Source organism: Nothobranchius furzeri, chromosome 17, assembly GCF_043380555.1.
Source record: "Nothobranchius furzeri strain GRZ-AD chromosome 17, NfurGRZ-RIMD1, whole genome shotgun sequence".
NCBI classification, from domain to species: domain Eukaryota; kingdom Metazoa; phylum Chordata; class Actinopteri; order Cyprinodontiformes; family Nothobranchiidae; genus Nothobranchius; species Nothobranchius furzeri.
In genome coordinates this window covers 27,738,654-27,751,895 of record NC_091757.1, presented here as the reverse complement: position 1 = coordinate 27,751,895, position 13,242 = coordinate 27,738,654, and positions in this window count along the sequence as shown.

The window sequence follows — 13,242 nt, the reverse complement described above, 5'->3', positions numbered from 1 at the left end:
ACCCAGTCGACCATCGTGACAGGATGACTGAGTCCGTAGATCCAGCAGAGTTTGAGCGAATGAAAAGAAAGATGGAGCAAATGGTGAATGAACTCATTCAGCTCCACACCCTGATCGATCGGCTCAACACCAAACAAAACTCCCAGACCGATCTCATCCTGCACTTATCCACAGCCCTCCATGCTCTCCAGCAGCAAGCCCTCGCTCCACCAACAGAGGGGCCGCACTTCAGTCTCCCGGAGAGGTGGAATGGAGAGACGGGGAGCCCAGACGGTCTGCTCACCACCCTCGACATGCAGTTTGAGTGCCAGCCAGGACGCTTCCCCACTGCGCGCTCTCGGGTGGCGCATCTCACCTCCCTGCTCTCCGGACGCGCGGCTGAGTGGGCCGCTGCGCTTTATAATTCCAAGTCACCGGCTTGCAATGACTATGCTGCTTTTGTGTCCGCCCTCAGAAAGACTTGTGTTCCACCCAGCAGCGAAGTGGGAGCAGAAGCACAACTCCTAAAGCTCCGCCAGCGGGAGCGCACGGTGTGCGCTTATGCGTCAGAGTTCCGCACCATCTCTGCCAAGCTGCGGTGGGATGACTTTGCCCTCCGAGCCGTCTTCTTGGAGGGACTGGCGACCTACATCCGTGACGAGATGGCGGGAAAGGAACTGCCCCAGACCCTGGATGAAGTGGTTGATCTGGTGCTGCGCATCGATCAGCGGGTTTTGGTTCGGCTCAAGCCCTTCACTCGCCCATCCAGGGTGCCTGGACCTCTTCCTCGTTCCCCCACGCCTGCTCCCGGACCCGCTTCTGCTGATGAGCCCATGCAATTAGGCCACCTTCCTCCAGAGGAGAGACAGCGACGGTGGCGCGAGGGTCTCTGTGCCTATTGTGGCTCCTCCGACCACAGACGCCTGAACTGTCCATTACGTTTGGGAAACGAAGGAACCCACTGAGTATTGAGGTCGCTCAGCCTGGGTCACCTTCAACCCCTGCCCCTTTAAATCGACTCCTTCTTCATGTCACCCTCCTTCATGGTGAGACCTCACTTCAGATGCATGCGCTGGTGGACTCGGGGGCCGCTGACAATTTTATGGACATGGATCTAGCTAAGCGCCTACGGATCCCCATGACCCACTTAGAGAGAGTTGCGCCAGTGACCTCGGTGGACGGTAGGCCCCTCCAACCCTATCCGGTCCAAAACCGAACCCAGCCACTCCAGATGATCGTCCAAGGCCACCGAGAGACCCTCCAGGTTCTGATAATATGTGCTCCCTCGTCTCCTCTAATTCTGGGATTTCCCTGGCTCCGTCTCCACGACCCCCAGATTTCCTGGTCCCAGGGCCGCCTTTTGGAATGGGGGACCCAGTGCCAGGCCCACCTCTCTCCTCCTCCATCCATGCCAGACCGCCCGGACGGTGACCCCAGCCCAACATCGCCCAATCTGCCACTGCCCTATCGGGACCTGGCTGCGGTGTTCGACAAGCGGCGCGCCACCACGCTGCCGCCTCACCGCCCGTACGACATGGAAATCAAGCTGCAACCAGGAGCCAGTCCACCCCGGGGGCGCCTTTTTTCTCTCTCTCCCGCCGAGTCCAGAGCCATGGAGGATTATATCGACCAGGCCCTCCAGCAGGGTTTCATCCGACCTTCCTCCTCCCCGGGTGCCACAGGCTTCTTCTGTGTAAGGAAAAAGGAGGGTGATCTCCGCCCCTGTATCGATTACCGAGGACTGAACAAAATCACAGTCAAAGACCGTCATCCTCTGCCGCTCCTCACGTCTGCTCTGGACGCCATCTCCCAGGCGCGGATCTTCACCAAACTGGACCTCCGGAGCGCCTACAATCTGGTCTGTATTAAAGCTGGAGATGAGTGGAAGACCGCGTTCATCACACCCACCGGTCTTTGGGAGTACCAAGTCATGCCCTTCGGGCTGTGCAATAGCCCCGCCGTTTTTCGATGCCTAATAAACGATGTCCTCTGCGACATGTTGGGACGGTGGGTGTTTGCCTACCTGGACGACATCCTGATCTACTCCAAGTCCGAGGCCGAACACCTCCACCATGTTCGCGCTGTTCTAACCCGGCTCCTGGATAATAACCTGTTCTGTAAGCCCGAGAAGTGCTCCTTCCACCAGCGGTCCGTATCATTCCTGGGCTACATGATTTCGGATAAAGGACTAACCATGGACCCTCAGAAAGTCCAGGCGGTGAAAGACTGGCCCCTCCCAACAAGCCTGAAACAACTGCAGAGTTTTCTGGGTTTCTGCAACTTTTACTGCCATTTTATTAAGGACTTTAGCACCATTGTGGCACCTCTCACTTCTCTCACCCGACCAAGCCCTCCCGGCCAACCGTTCCAGCTGACTCCAGACGCCGTTCGGGCCTTCCAATACCTAGTCGCCCATTTCACGTCGGCTCCTATCCTCCGCCATCCGGATCATGCAGTCCCCTTTGTGGTCGAGGTCGACGCCTCGGATGTCGGCGCCGGTGCCATCTTGTCCCAAGCCGGGCCCGACGACAGGCTTCATCCCTGCACCTACTTCTCCAGGAAGTTTTCCACCACCCAGCAGAAGTATGGCGTAGGGGATCGCGAGCTGCTGGCCATAAAGTGGGCATTGGAGGAATGGAGGCAGTGGCTTCTGGGCACCACACACCCTAATAATCCAGACATCAAACATTCTTACCAAGCTCAACTCCCGTACCCAGTTGACCATCGTGACACTGCTAGTACTACTACTACTACTGCAACTACCACTACTGCTGCTTCTACCACTATTCTACAACTACTACTGCTGCTGCTGCTGCTGCTGCTGCTGCTACTGCTAATACCATTACTGCTGCTTCTACTACTGCTACTACTACTAATACTGCAACTATCACTACTTCTTCGTCTACTACTATACTACTACTACTGCTGCTTCTACTACTGCTACTACTACTACAACTGCAACTACCACTACTGGTGCTTCAACTGCTACTGCTTCTACCACTACTGCTGCTCCTACTACTATACTACTACTACTACTGCTGCTGCTGCTGCTACTACTGCTACTACCACTACTGCTGCTTCTACTACTGCTACTACTACTATTGCTACTACTACTAGAACTACAACTGCAACTACTGCCATTACTACTGCTACTACTACTACTACTACTACTGCTGCTTCTACTACTGTACTACTACCACTGCTACTACTACTACCTCTGCTGCTGCTGCTACTATTACTACTTTAACTACTACTGCAACTACTAATACTACTGCTACGATTATCTAATTTATTTGATTTTATTTTTAACATAATCCTATTTTGTAGGTGGGATGGTCCTTGTGTAGCGTTGTACATGTAATATGTAGAGATGGTAAATGTGTTGCTTTTATGCTTATTATATTACCTTTACTTATGACCAGGAATATGTAATACTCTATATAAATATAGAATGTCAACCTGCTGGGTCTTTGGATGTTTAATCAGAAGATTCTAGGATTCTTTGTTTTTTCAGTGATCAAACACACTTCGTGTTACTTCAAGAAGAGAGTCAAGTTTATAAAAAGTAAGAATTTGTTTTCCAAACCATTAAAAACATGACAAGTTAACCAAGGCTACTGTGATGGATGAATCTAGGTGGAGAGGATGTGATGTATGGTGACTATGTGTGAATGAGATGATCAGAACCTTCGTATCTAGAAGAACTTGAGTTCTGGGTGAAAAGAATTTGGTTTGCATAAACTATGAAGTTCTAATCAAAGACACGCCAGACGCAATCTCACTGTGTTCTACCTCACCCTTTTGGAGACCCTCGTTGTGGATCTGGAGGTCAGGGAGGTCGGATGACCTCTGGGCACCCAGGTCCAGAAGACTAACCTCTGTACTGACTTCCCCAGTCCAGAGATGTCACCAGGCACACAGGTTGGAACTAGTTTGCGTCTCAGGAACAACTCTTAAGGGATTGAAGTTGTCTCGGCTTGGCTCTGAAGGAACCGTTTTGCTGTGTCAGCTGTACGCAGCTTTTAGCATGGTTTTGGCAGCTTGCCAAAATTGCTCAGGGTTAAAGAGATTTCACTACGGATGGCCTGTCCGTAGCTTTCTCTAGAACTGAGTCACCGTAAAGTGACCTATGTATAATTACATATATATATATATAACAATATTCTCATATTCATTTCTCAACAAATCAGAGCGTGCCATATTAAGGGATATTACCAAGAATCTCAGAAACACGCCTTCTTTCAGATACAGAGATTCTGATTTGTGGGGGTAAGAAAATATCTATGTGTCATGACATTTAACTCAACTTTAATTTATCTCTAATGAACCTTGTCATATCCAACATTCATTTCATCATATATACAAGTCATTTCAAACGTCAGTCATTCAAGCACAGATTAATCAACCTTATTAATTTAAGCACAGATTATTGAAAGCATTTCATTTATATTATAAAAATTATAAGTGACAATAAACAAATGTTTATTTAATGATTATTTAACTTAGTAGTTGTGGAAGTTCATCTTTTGTCTTGTGAAGCAGGCGGATAGATAAGGCCAGCTTAAGGCCTTGAGGAAGGGCACGATGTTGACAACACGTTATCATGTGTTCAGAACTGCAGAGAGGCTCTGAACTCCAGCTGATGGAATGCAGTATCCTTCTGGCTTCAGGAAGATAGTGTAAAATCCACTTTAGGGGATAGAATTAAGTCTGCAGATGACCAGTGGCATCTAGGTCAATATGTAGGTGGAAATGGACCATTTCTGGACATTACACTTGTGTCTTCATTCAATTTCTAGCAGCAGCCTTATTTTATGGTATTTTGCCATCACTGTCATGGATTTGTCTGTTGATGGACGTAAAGACAAATAAACAAACAGTAGGACTACATGTATGTTTTATAAAAGCTGTGGATGTTCTGCAATGTCTCCTGGAACTTTCTAAGAAACTAAGGTGCTTGTCCTTATAGGTGCAAGAGCTCTCAGTGGTTCTGAGCATTTACACACATTGGGGGGATCATGGTGGTAGCATACCCATGATGTGAGGGGCCTACAGGAACCATCTTGGCTTGGCTGTGGGCTCGGTGTCTTCTATGTCTGAGCAGTTGTACTCCTCAGAAGTCTGAGATGTTCCTCCTGTTGCGTACTTTACTGACTTTACAGCACAACAGGCCCCATCCAGAGAGACAAACAGGATAAAAAATTCACTCATTAGTTTTCATTCAACATTCAACCTTTTTGAAGACTAGAGTTGTAATAATATCTAATATTAGTAATAAATATCTACTTTTATAACTAGGCCCAGTTACAGTGCCTTGCAAGTCTTCATACCCGTTAGTAGCGCCACGGAACAGGTGTACTTAGAATGTGATTCAATTACACACAGGTGAACTCTGTTATGTCATCAGGGGACTTCTGAAGACAAGGGATTGGACTGGGTATCGGGGGCTGAACACAAACACATGCCGCACTTTTCTGTTGATCCAAACTGAGGTTGTTCAATGAACTTCCTCACCTCCGACCAGGCCCTGTCCATGAGGCTGACGTTACTGCTGAACCACTCAAACACAGTGAGTCTGCTGCCTGCAGCCTAGCATAAATGACTTGTTCACAGCTGACTAACTCACTGCATATCTGTCAGTGGCCTAACACCCCACTCCAATCAGCACCTGTGTGAATGTGACTATTGTCCACCATGTGTCTGCTCCACAGACTTAGTTCTTGTTAGGACTCTATCAGCAGCCTTCTGAACAAGCTGCAGTTGCTTCACAGCTTTTTTTTTTTTTTTGAAAGACCAGTTAGGAGACCATTGCATTAGTCCAGCCAACTAGAAATAAAAGCATGAATAAGTTTCTCTAAGTCTGGTCTGGAAATGAGACCTCTGACTCTTGATGTTTGATGAAGGTGATAAAACGCAGACTTAGTTATAGCCTTAATATGTCCAGATACGTTCAGGTTGGAGTCAATGATAACACCAAGATTTCTAATCTAGTCTTTATTCTCCTGAAGTCCAGCTGAGCAATAACATCCATTCTATCCCTCTTGTTGCCAAAGACAATAACTTCAGTCTTGTCTTTGTTTAGTTGAAGGAAGTTTGACTTCTAAGTTCGAAGTTCTAACTTTGAAAACCCCGAAAGATAAATAAAATAATAAGAACTGAGGATGAGGAAACACCTGGGAGCTCAGGTGAGTCCAGATCAAACTGGGTTTTATATGGTAAAGGTGGAAAACCAGATGAGGAGCTAACGGGACAGGAAGAGGATTAACTCTGAAGTCAGGCAGGTTTCCTGTAACTCAAACACCTCAGAGCCAAATGGTCTGATGGTGATCTGCTCAACCTTTGACCCCCCAGAGGCAGGAGGGAACAGCCTAAGAAATAAACAACAACACAAAACTATTAGTCTAAACTTCAGAGATTTGTATTATTTATTCTTAGGTTATGTAAACCTTTTCAGAGATGTTCAGATTCGATGCAGCTGAAAAGTCGTGTCAGAAAAACCCAAACATTACTTTAGTGAGTACTTATTTCTCTACAACCCCCATGCTTTGGTTGTTTACGCTGTTTGTTTTGGAGCATTTAACTTTATTCTTCAATTCCGAATCTATAGCAGATGTTCTAATGTCGTTTATATTACCTGATAAAATTATTCGTATGATAAATGTATTATACAGGATAACTTTCAGCTAAAATCGTGTCAGTTTTAAAATAAAAACAAAAGCAAGTCCTCTCCTGATTTAAAGGTGAATCAAACATTTGAACCATGCACGTCAAGATTCAAGATTCAAGATAACTTTATTAGTCCCCGAGGGGCAATTCGAGACAGCATTGTGAAGCAGCCGGCACTAAAATCTCTAAAGTCTAAAAACACAACCAATTTACACATTTGTAAAACCCATAAAACCTATATACACATTCATGTCATATCCTCACATGTGAATGACCAACAATGAGTAAACCTTTGGCTCACACACACACACACGCACACACAAATACACATGCATACATGTAACTACATGCATGCACACATACAAGTAATGCACACGCCCCCTATCTGCACTGAGAATTAAGAAGAAGCACAGCTCTGGGAACAAAGGAGCTTCTCCTCCTCTGTGTTTTACAGCATGGGCATCGAAGTCGGCGTTTGGAGAGCAGCCACTCGAAAACAGTATGAAGAGGGTGTGATGGGTCTTTAATGATTTTCTGTGCTAAACTTCCTGTATGGTGGTCACATTGAGAAGTTAAGTTTCGCAGTGGTAGTCCAATGATCCGAGAGCACACCTTGACGGTGCTTTGTAGACGGTTTCTATACTTCAGGCTGACAGAATAAAACCAGCAGGGGATGGAAAATGTGATAATACTCTCTATGAAAGAATAATAGAAAGTCAGTAAAATGTCCTTCCTGACTCCAAATGAATTCAACTTCCTCAGGAGGTAGAGTCGTTGGAAAAGGTGCATGTGCTCATATGGAAGGTGGAAAAGGTGCATGTGCACATATGGAAGGTGGAAAAGGTGCATGTGCTTATATGCAAGGTGGAAAAGGTGCATGTGCTCATATGTAAGGTGGAAAAGGTGCATGTGCTCATATGTAAGGTGGAAAAGGTGCATGTGCTCATATGGAAGGTGGAAAAGGTGCATGTGCACATATGCAAGGTGGAAAAGGTGCATGTGCTCATATGTAAGGTGGAAAAGGTGTGTGTGCTTATATGCAAGGTGGAAAAGGTGGATGTGCTCATATGTAAGGTGGAAAAGGTGCATGTGCACATATGCAAGGTGGAAAAGGTGCATGCGCTCATATGGAAGGTGGAAAAGGTGCATGCACTCATATGTAAGGTGGAAAAGGTGCATGCGCTCATATGGAAGGTGGAAAAGGTGCATGTGCTCATATGTAAGGTGGAAAAGGTGCATGTGCACATATGCAAGGTGGAAAAGGTGCATGTGCTCATATGGAAGGTGGAAAAGGTGCATGTGCTCATATGGAAGGTGGAAAAGGTGCATGTGCTCACATGTGAGGTGGAAAAGGTGCATGTGCTCATATGTGAGGTGGAAAAGGTGCATGTGCTTATATGCAAGGTGGAAAAGGTGCATGTGCTCATATGGAAGGTGGAAAAGGTGCATGTGCACATATGTAAGGTGGAACAGGTGCATGTGCTCATATGTAAGGTGGAAAAGGTGCATGTGCTTATATGCAAGGTGGAAAAGGTGCATTCGCTCATATGCAAGGTGGAAAAGGTGCATGTGCTCATATGCAAGGTGGAAAAGGTGCATGTGCTCATATGTGAGGTGGAAAAGGTGCATGCGCACATATGGAAGGTGGAAAAGGTGCATGTGCTTATATGCAAGGTGGAAAAGGTGCATGTGCTCATATGCAAGGTGGAAAAGGTGCATGTGCTCATATGCAAGGTGGAAAAGGTGCATGTGCTCATATGTGAGGTGGAAAAGGTGCATGTGCTTATATGCAAGGTGGAAAAGGTGCATGTGCTCATATGTAAGGTGGAAAAGGTGCATGTGCTCATATGGAAGGTGGAAAAGGTGCATGTGCTTATATGTAAGGTGGAAAAGGTGCATGTGCTCATATGTAAGGTGGAAAAGGTGCATGTGCACATATGGAAGGTGGAAAAGGTGCATGTGCACATATGGAAGGTGGAAAAGGTGCATGTGCTCATATGTAAGGTGGAAAAGGTGCATGTGCTCATATGTAAGGTGGAAAAGGTGCATGTGCTCATATGTAAGGTGGAAAAGGTGCATGTGCTCATATGCAAGGTGGAAAAGGTGCATGTGCTCATATGCAAGGTGGAAAAGGTGCATGTGCTCATATGTGAGGTGGAAAAGGTGCATGTGCTTATATGCAAGGTGGAAAAGGTGCATGTGCTCATATGTAAGGTGGAAAAGGTGCATGTGCTCATATGGAAGGTGGAAAAGGTGCATGTGCTTATATGTAAGGTGGAAAAGGTGCATGTGCTCATATGTAAGGTGGAAAAGGTGCATGTGCACATATGGAAGGTGGAAAAGGTGCATGTGCACATATGGAAGGTGGAAAAGGTGCATGTGCACATATGGAAGGTGGAAAAGGTGCATGTGCTCATATGTAAGGTGGAAAAGGTGCATGTGCTCATATGTAAGGTGGAAAAGGTGCATGTGCTCATATGTAAGGTGGAAAAGGTGCATGTGCTCATATGGAAGGTGGAAAAGGTGAATGTGCTCATATGTAAGGTGGAAAAGGTGCATGTGCTCATATGTAAGGTGGAAAAGGTGCATGTGCTCATATGTAAGGTGGAAAAAGTGCATGCGCTCATATGTAAGGTGGAAAAGGTGCATGTGCACATATGGAAGGTGGAAAAGGTGCATGTGCACATATGGAAGGTGGAAAAGGTGCATGTGCACATATGGAAGGTGGAAAAGGTGCATGTGCTCATATGTAAGGTGGAAAAGGTGCATGTGCTCATATGTAAGGTGGAAAAGGTGCATGTGCTCATATGTAAGGTGGAAAAGGTGCATGTGCACATATGGAAGGTGGAAAAGGTGCATGTGCTCATATGGAAGGTGGAAAAGGTGCATGTGCTCATATGTAAGGTGGAAAAGGTGCATGTGCTCATATGTAAGGTGGAAAAGGTGCATGTGCTCATATTATAAGGTGGAAAAGATGCATGTGCTCATATGCAAGGTGGAAAAGGTGCATGTGCTCATTTGGAAGGTGGAAAAGGTGCATGTGCTCATTTGGAAGGTGGAAAAGGTGCATGTGCTCATATGGAAGGTGGAAAAGGTGCATGTGCACATATGGAAGGTGGAAAAGGTGCATGTGCTCATATGGAAGGTGGAAAAGGTGCATGCGCTCATATGTAAGGTGGAAAAGGTGCATGTGCACATATGGAAGGTGGAAAAGGTGCATGTGCTCATATGGAAGGTGGAAAAGGTGCATGTGCTCGTATGTAAGGTGGAAAAGGTGCATGTGCTCGTATGTAAGGTGGAAAAGGTGCATGTGCTCGTATGTAAGTTGGAAAAGGTGCATGTGCTCATATGTAAGGTGGAAAAGGTGCATGTGCTCATATTATAAGGTGGAAAAGATGCATGTGCTCATATGCAAGGTGGAAAAGGTACATGTGCTCATATGTAAGGTGGAAAAGGTGCATGTGCACATATGGAAGGTGGAAAAGGTGCATGTGCTCATATGGAAGGTGGAAAAGGTGCATGTGCTCGTATGTAAGGTGGAAAAGGTGCATGTGCTCGTATGTAAGGTGGAAAAGGTGCATGTGCTCGTATGTAAGTTGGAAAAGGTGCATGTGCTCATATGTAAGGTGGAAAAGGTGCATGTGCTCATATTATAAGGTGGAAAAGATGCATGTGCTCATATGCAAGGTGGAAAAGGTGCATGTGCTCATTTGGAAGGTGGAAAAGGTGCATGTGCTCATTTGGAAGGTGGAAAAGGTGCATGTGCTCATATGGAAGGTGGAAAAGGTGCATGTGCACATATGGAAGGTGGAAAAGGTGCATGTGCTCATATGGAAGGTGGAAAAGGTGCATGCGCTCATATGTAAGGTGCAACAGGTGCATGCGCTCATATGGAAGGTGGAAAAGGTGCATGTGCTCATATGGAAGGTGGAAAAGGTGCATGTGCACATATGGAAGGTGGAAAAGGTGCATGTGCTCATATGGAAGGTGGAAAAGGTCCATGTGCTCATATGTAAGGTGGAAAAGGTGCATGTGCTCATATGGAAGGTGGAAAAGGTGCATGTGCACATATGCAAGGTGGAAAAGGTGCATGTGCTCATATGGAAGGTGGAAAAGGTGCATGTGCACATATGCAAGGTGGAAAAGGTGCATGTGCTCATTTGTAAGGTGGAAAAGGTGCATGTGCTCATATGGAAGGTGGAAAAGGTGCATGTGCTCATATGGAAGGTGGAAAAGGTGCATGTGCTCATATGGAAGGTGGAAAAGGTGCATGTGCACATATGGAAGGTGGAAAAGGTGCATGTGCTCGTATGTAAGGTGGAAAAGGTGCATGTGCTCGTATGTAAGGTGGAATAGGTGCATGTGCTCATATGTAAGGTGGAAAAGGTGCATGTGCTCATATGGAAGGTGGAAAAGGTGCATGCGCACATATGGAAGGTGGAAAAGGTGCATGTGCTCATATGTAAGGTGGAAAAGGTGCATGTGCACGTATGGAAGGTGGAAAAGGTGCATGTGCTTGTATGGAAGGTGGAAAAGGTGCATGTGCTCGTATGTAAGGTGGAAAAGGTGCATGTGCACATATGGAAGGTGGAAAAGGTGCATGTGCTTATATGCAAGGTGGAAAAGGTGCATGTGCTCATATGTAAGGTGGAAAAGGTGCATGTGCACATATGGAAGGTGGAAAAGGTGCATGTGCACATATGGAAGGTGGAAAAGGTGCATGTGCACATATGGAAGGTGGAAAAGGTGCATGTGCTCATATGTAAGGTGGAAAAGGTGCATGTGCTCATATGTAAGGTGGAAAAGGTGCATGTGCTCATATGTAAGGTGGAAAAGGTGCATGTGCACATATGGAAGGTGGAAAAGGTGCATGTGCTCATATGGAAGGTGGAAAAGGTGCATGTGCTCATATGTAAGGTGGAAAAGGTACATGTGCTCATATGTAAGGTGGAAAAGGTGCATGTACTCATATGTAAGGTGGAAAAGGTGCATGCACTCATATGCAAGGTGGAAAAGGTACATGTGCTCATATGTAAGGTGGAAAAGGTGCATGTGCTCATATGCAAGGTGGAAAAGGTGCATGTGCTTATATGCAAGGTGGAAAAGGTGCATGTGCTCATATGTAAGGTAGAAAAGGTGCATGCGCTCATATGCAAGGTGGAAAAGGTGCAAGTGCTTATATGCAAGGTGGAAAAGGTGCATGTGCACATATGGAAGGTGGAAAAGGTGCATGTGCACATATGGAAGGTGGAAAAGGTGCATGTGCACATATGGAAGGTGGAAAAGGTGCATGTGCTCATATGTAAGGTGGAAAAGGTGCATGTGCTCATATGTAAGGTGGAAAAGGTGCATGTGCTCATATGTAAGGTGGAAAAGGTGCATGTGCTCATATGTAAGGTGGAAAAGGTGCATGTGCACATATGGAAGGTGGAAAAGGTGCATGTGCTCATATGGAAGGTGGAAAAGGTGCATGTGCTCATATGTAAGGTGGAAAAGGTGCATGTGCTCGTATGTAAGGTGGAAAAGGTGCATGTGCACACATGGAAGGTGGAAAAGGTGCATGTGCTCATATGGAAGGTGGAAAAGGTGCATGTGCTCGTATGTAAGGTGGAAAAGGTGCATGTGCTCGTATGTAAGGTGGAAAAGGTGCATGTGCTCGAATGTAAGGTGGAAAAGGTGCATGTGCTCATATGCAAGGTGGAAAAGGTGCATGTGCTCATATGTAAGGTGGAAAAGGTGCATGTGCTCGTATATAAGGTGGAAAAGGTGCATGTGCTCATATGTAAGGTGGAAAAGGTGCATGTGCTCATATGGAAGGTGGAAAATGTGCATGTGCTCATATGTAAGGTGGAAAAGGTGCATGTGCTCATATGTAAGGTGGAAAAGGTGCATGTGCTCATATGTAAGGTGGAAAAGGTGCATGTGCACATATGGAAGGTGGAAAAGGTGCATGTGCTCATATGGAAGGTGGAAAAGGTGCATGTGCTCATATGTAAGGTGGAAAAGGTGCATGTGCTCATATGTAAGGTGGAAAAGGTGCATGTGCTCATATTATAAGGTGGAAAAGATGCATGTGCTCATATGCAAGGTGGAAAAGGTGCATGTGCTCATTTGGAAGGTGGAAAAGGTGCATGTGCTCATTTGGAAGGTGGAAAAGGTGCATGTGCTCATATGGAAGGTGGAAAAGGTGCATGTGCACATATGGAAGGTGGAAAAGGTGCATGTGCTCATATGGAAGGTGGAAAAGGTGCATGCGCTCATATGTAAGGTGGAAAAGGTGCATGTGCACATATGGAAGGTGGAAAAGGTGCATGTGCTCATATGGAAGGTGGAAAAGGTGCATGTGCTCGTATGTAAGGTGGAAAAGGTGCATGTGCTCGTATGTAAGGTGGAAAAGGTGCATGTGCTCGTATGTAAGTTGGAAAAGGTGCATGTGCTCATATGTAAGGTGGAAAAGGTGCATGTGCTCATATTATAAGGTGGAAAAGATGCATGTGCTCATATGCAAGGTGGAAAAGGTACATGTGCTCATATGTAAGGTGGAAAAGGTGCATGTGCACATATGGAAGGTGGAAAAGGTGCATGTGCTCATATGGA